We start from the raw sequence: 6,915 nt of genomic DNA on the forward strand, positions 1-6,915 counted from the left end.
TGAGAAAAAATTTCACAGTGCTATGCACATTGATCATGTAGCACAGCACTCATTTGCTGATGTCCTGTGCAGCGCGGGGATGTTACCATCCAGGGTGAGTGGAAGGTTCTTCCTGTCAGGGCATGGTATCTGCTTCTTTGGTAGCTGTTAACTGTTGGCTTGACATCTTTCTAAGAAAAATATATAAGGTAGCTTGAGTTACTAAATTTGAATAAAGACAATGTACACAGCTGCAATAATGGTCACTTAGCGCACACATGAGAAATAAAGTTACGGAGAAAAAGAAAAAAAAAGGAATGACCCTACAAAGGCATTCTCCTTCCAACAGCTATAAGAAATACTGGTAGTTTTTGATGGTGTATATTTTAACGAGGCAATTTTTTAATTTAAGTGCCAACTACAGATTTTCCTAAAATCTGCCTTTCATAGCATTTATTAAAAGGACGGGCAGACATTTTAAAAAATCTGTCAGTACGTATGTTTAAAAACTTTTCCTTTATTTATTTTTTCTTAAGAACTTGCATCTGTATAATTTGTAAATTTTTCAAAGCAGAAAAAGGGTAGCTATAAAATTGTTTACTATCGGTTTATAAAGACAGACATTTATAAAAATCTGTCAGTATATGTTTTATCATTTACCCTTTCCACCTAAATGCCAAATTAAAACTTTTAACTTTAAATCAGAAAAACCAATTGGTATTTTTCTAATTTTACTTCAATAATAAATAAACAAGTAGTGTTCCAAGACATATTTCCCAAACAGATACCTCCTGTAGATGCTCCTGTCTGTGGGTGCTCCTCCGGCTGGTCCTCCTGTCCGCGGCTGGTCCTGGTGATGAAGACGTGTCAATTCATACAATCGTCTTACATCTATGCGCTACAATTTTGTATTTTTGATTCAGAAAATAAAAAGGCTCGTTATAATATTATTTACTACCAGTTTAGAAGGACAAAAGTACATTGATAAAAACCTGTCAGTAAATACATTTTATTATGTTCTCTTTTCACCTAAATGCCAAAAAAAAACAACAACCAACAAACTTTCACCACGAAATTTAAAAAAACCCACGAAATTTATTTTTCTAATTTTACTTTTTTTAACCAGTCGTATTGCAACTATACAGTTTGTATTTTTGCTTGAGAAAATAAAAACAGTCGCTATATTTTCTACTATCGGGTTTAAAGGCCAGAATAACAGTTATAAAAACCTGTCAGTATACCGGCATACGTTTTATTATATTACCTTTTCACATAAATATTTTTTTTTAACTTTCACTTTGAAATTGAAAAAAAGCTCCACCAGCAATTTTTCTGATTTTACTTCAACAATTAATAAATAATATTCCAAGACCTATTTCTCAGACAGATACCTCCTGTAGATGCTCCTGTCTGTGGGTGCTCCTCCGGCTGGTCCTCCTGTCCCCGGCTGGTCCTGGTGATGAAGACATGTCTAATAATATCCTCTTGATTCTATACAATTATTGTAACTGTTTCAGAAAATAAAAAAGAGTCACTTTTTAATATTTTTTACTACTAGTTTAAAATACCAGAAGGACATTTATAAAAATCTGTCAGAAAATACGTTTTATTATTTTTCCTTTTCACATAAATGCAACTCCTCCCCCCCCCCCCCAACCCCCAACAAACTTTCACCTTGAAATTTAAAAAAATTGAACTTTAAAAAAATCAAATATTACCTTAACAATTAATAAATAATGTTCCAAGACCTATTTCCCAGACAAATACCTCCTGTAGATGCTCCTGTCTGTGGGTGCTCCTCCGGCTGGTCCTCCTGTCCGCGGCTGGTCCTGGTGATGAAGACTACAATCGTCTTACGTCTATACAGTTTACATTTTTGTTTCAAAATATAAAAAGAGTGGTTATAATATTGTTTACCACCAGTTTAAAAGGACAAGGTCATTAATAAACATTTTTCAGTAATTACATTTTATCTTTCTCCCTTTTCACCTAAATACAGATATAGAACTTTTACCTTTAACAAAAAAGCCCTGTAATTATTTATGATCAAATAATGTTCCAAGACATAGTTCACCCCCCCCCCCCCCCCCCCCCAGGGCGGTGCTACTGACTGAAGTGTCTTTAGGCCATTCCCAAAGGGGGGACATAAACCATGTTCTTATGAATAGTAGAATTGTAAATGTAAATCAGCTGATTCATCAATGTCATGCTCATAACTGTGCCTGGACTGTAAGAGGGAACTGCTGCTTTTTCCAAATCCATACTCGTCATTTCCTCTAGTTCTTTTGTATGTTTGTCAAACTCTTGTGACCCACTATTTCAGGGGTGCCTTGATAAAGCAGACTTTGTGCTGTTGAAGCTAGAGAGGTGGGCAGAGAAAGTCGGATTCCCTGTAAGGACTTCTCTGTTGACATCCACCCCTTGGCACTCATATGACCTTATGCAGTTGCGAGAGCCATAAAACCTACTGAAACAAAACAAACAAGAAAGACATATTTCCCAGACAAATACCTCCTGTAGATGTCCTGTCTGCGGGTGCTCCTCTTGGTGGTCCAGGTGGTCCTTAAGGAACAATCCAGTATACACGCCACTCCAACATCCTCACACTCAAGACTCAAAATCAGCAGGAAGCTCTACCCACACCATTCTACCCCTGCAACCCTCCCCACCCCGTCCCCCCCAAAAAAGAAAAACCTACACTGCCCCCTCAACTACCTCCCACCATGGCCATGGCAATACCTACAAAATCCTACTCTGAACCTAGCCTATCCACCTAGCTCCCTATCAACCTATCTGCCTATCTCTACAGCCCCCAGTGCATCACTTTAAGCCTGAGTGTGAGATACGGAAATCGTGTTGTCTGTGGGTGGTCATCCGGCGGCTGGTCCTGGTGATGAAGACGTATCAATAAACACAATCTTCTTACATCTATACAGTTTGTACTTTTGTTTTAAGAAAATAAAAAGAGTAGCTACAATATTGTTTTTTTACCAATTTAAACGGACAAAAGGACATTTATAAAAATCTGTCAGAAAATACATTTCATCATTTTCCTTTTTTATCAACATACAAAAAATAAAACTTACCTTAAATCAAAAAAATCAATAGGTACTTTCCTAATTTCCCTTTAATAGTGAATTAACAAATAGAGTTCCAAGACATATTTCCCAGAAAAATACCTCCTGTAGATGCTCCTGTCTGTGGGTGCTTCTCCGGCTGGTCCTGTCCGTGGCTGGTCCTGGTGATGAAGACGTGTCAATTAATACAATCGTCTTACATCTATACATACAGTTTGTATTCTTTTTGTGAAAAAATAAATTGTAGATAAAATATTTTTGCTACTGGTTTATAAAGCAAAGACATTTTTTAAAATTTGTCCAAAAAATATGTTTCATCTTTTTCCTTTTTCCCCCTAAACATAAAAAAAATGTTTACCTTGTACTTGTAATCAGAAAAACCAATAGGTATTTTTCTAATTTTACTTTAAGAGTAAATTACCAAATACAGTCGAACTTGCCCCGACGGCCACCTCTATAAGACGGCCACCTGTAAAACGGCCACTTTTCATTTCCCCCCTTGCGTTTTTTTCTATATATAATTTAACTGTGTAAAATGGGCACCGGTCCAACTCGGCCGCGGCCACCATATTTTAACACACAACCCCTATCACACCAAACAATAACACTTGTCTTAGACGACCACCTTAGTGACTCCATTACGTTTTGTCATAAATTGTGCTTTGGCCCCTGGCGTTGTGGGGGGGAGCCGTCATAATTAAATCACCTGTTGTTAATGTACCTCCAACTCCAACTGATCATGTTGCGTAGGCCCCTCTCATTATTGACCAATAGGTAACAACTGTTCATCTGCTGGTGGGGTAAGCGTGTGATCCTCGAAAACCCATAAGCCCCGCCCAAAACTGATACAAAAATCGTGAGATGACTGGTCACTGTTTACCCAGTCTGTAACAAAGTAACAATGGATGTCAACATGAACTTGTGACAGAAGCATCGCTTGTTCTCCTCGTGGTGGCGACCCATGTGTTTGTTTTACCATAGCACTTGGTCCTCCTTGTCTGACACTTTTCGTTTCATTGTCGCTCTCGCACAAAAGCAACAAAAGAAAAAAAAAGAGAAAGAAAACCCCCCAGCAAAGACAACAGCAGCAACAATAACAACAACAACTATGCAGCTACTTTCGAGAGACCTCAGAGAGGAATGGGTTGGTTTTTTTTCATCTTGATCAGTCCTGCCCAAGACACCAACTGTCTTATACGGCCACTTTTCTCCTCGACAATGGGTGGCCGTCTTACACAGGTTCGAGTATTACCAGATAATGTTCCAATACATTTTTCCCAGACAAATACCTCCTGTAGATGCTCCTGTCTGTGGGTGCTCCTCCGGCTAGTCCTGTCCGTGGCTGGTCCTGGTGACGAAGACATGTCAATTAATACAATTGTCTTGTGTCTCTACAGTTTCCGTTTTTGTTTCAGAAAAATAAAGAGTTGATATTATATTTTTACTACTGGTTTAAAAGGACATTATTAGACATCTGTAAGTAAATACGTATATGCAATTAAAAGCCTTAGAGCTTGAAAATTGTTTAAAAATAAATACATTTATTTTTCTAACTTAACTTCAATGTTTGATTACATTATGCTATTTGGACTGGGACATCTGACTGCATTTCATAGAAAGACGGAACAAAAGGGTTCGGCCACCTGTTACGTATGTTTCCTAGCCAGCCAGCCTTGAGAACCTATAACACCAAGCACTCAAGCTATAAAGGAAGAGGAAGGACACAAAGAGTGGATTGAAGTTGTCAAGGAAGCCCTGATAAATCATAGTATTCGAACTGAAAGAGCTGCGGAGCTAGCCTACCATAGAAAACTGCATCTCCTCTCTATGCATAATGGCAACAGAGGATGAAAAAGAAAAAGTAAGTAATTGATCAATAATGTTCCAAGACATATTTCCCAGACAAATACCTCCTGTAGATGCCCCTGTCTGTGGGTGCTCCTCCGGCTAGTCCTGTCCGTGGCTGGTCCTGGTGATGAAGACGTGTCAATACAATCGTCTTACATCTATATAGTTTCCATTTTTCTTTCAGAAAATAAAGAGTTGATATATTTTTACTACTGGTTTAAAAGGACATTAATAAAAATCTGTCAGTAAATATGTTGGCCTCTTATTATTTTCTCTTTTCACCTAAATGTAAAAATAAAAACTGTTACCTTTAAATCAAAAGAACCGATAGATATTTTTCTATTTTTTTTGTAGAGGTTTTACGGTGCTCACAACTGAATAAGGTCATATGATCACCATGGGGTGGATGTCAACAGAGAAGTTTTTACAGGGAATCAGACTTACTCTGCTCACCTCTCTGGCTTCAACAGCACAAAGTCTCTTTCGACTTTCAAAGCACCCCGGAAATAGTGGGTCACAAGAGTGTGACAAACATAAAAAAGGAGAGGAAAATGACGATAGTAAGGATTGGGAAAGTAAAAGAAGCAGTTCCCTGTTGTAGTTCAGACACAGTTATGAGCATGACATTGTTGAATCTGCCCTTTTACAATTCTACTGTACATAAGAACTGGAGTAGGGTCAGACTCGCTAAATCAGCGTCCGTGAGTAACGAAGTGCTCGCTCGCACTACCCGCAAACAAGCGGACGGGTAACGAGCCATCCGCTAGTGAAGAATAGTTCGCTACTCGCTACTCATCGGACAGAGACAACAGTTCATTTAGCCAGCGAGCGGACGGGTGGATGGAGAGACTCCATGCATTCAAGCAGGCAGGCAGACGGACGGGGAGCGACTCCTATTGCATACTATTTACACCCTGCCCCCCTCGTAAAACATTCACCCTCCTGCCCCACATTGTAGCTAGGTGTTCATGCTGGAAACTGCTCTCCCCTCCCCCCCCCTCCTCCCCCCCCATAAAAAGGCCTTTGGAAATTCTTTTTTGATTGACTGAGCAGGTGTTTTACGTCACTATCGACCCAAATTCTTTAAACTTCGCCTTCAGGTTAAAATGGAACATACAGTGTGAACCACACACGAGGTGAAAGGTTACACACATAGTGCTACATCACCAGCCTCCCTCACTCCCTGTGGCACCGCAAGTGGCTTGAAACACTATGCCTAACTAACAAACAATAGACGGCGGGCCTAACATCGAGTCGAGTATCTCGTGTGCTAGAGTTAGTCCGTTCGCCTGCCCGTTAAGTGAATTAAATTGTGGAGCGGACCAAAAAAAAAGAACTGACTTGAGGTCCGCAGTCTGCTCGCTGAGAGAGTAAAATTGTGGAGGACCCAAAAAATGACCTGTCTTGAGGTTCGCAGTCCACTCGCATGGCCGTCCGTTACCCGCTCGCTCTGACAGTCTGCGAGTAACGAACCCGTCCATCCGCTCGCCCCAACTCTAATAAAAACGAGAAGGGGGGGGGGGGGGGGGGTATTTTTAAAATTTTGCTTTAATTATAAATTAACAAATAATGTTCCAAGACACTATTTTCCAGACAAATACCTCCTGTAGATGCTCCTGTCTGTGGGCGCTCCTCCGGCTGATCCTCCTGTCAGTGGTTGGTCCTGGTGATGAAGACGTGTCAATATAATTGTATTGTATCTATACACTTTGTATTTTTGTTTCAGAATATACAAGAGGGGATATATTTTTACTACTGGTTTAACTGTTTAACTATGTCTCGACAGTTGCAGCGTCCGGACCGATGCGAAGTCATTGTATTATGGTAGGAGCCGAAAATAAAAAAGTATGAGCTAACAAGCCTTTAGTTTGACCCGGAAGTCAAAGATAAATGAATTCTACATCTGCGTAATGCTTTATTGATGAGTTTGACTCGAAACAAGTGGTTTTATAAACGTAATATGTCGGGTCGCATTTCCACAAACACGAGAGAATTACGCGGACACGTGATT

The sequence above is a fragment of the Aplysia californica genome, unplaced genomic scaffold (genome assembly GCF_000002075.1).
Source record: "Aplysia californica isolate F4 #8 unplaced genomic scaffold, AplCal3.0 scaffold00438, whole genome shotgun sequence".
NCBI classification, from domain to species: domain Eukaryota; kingdom Metazoa; phylum Mollusca; class Gastropoda; order Aplysiida; family Aplysiidae; genus Aplysia; species Aplysia californica.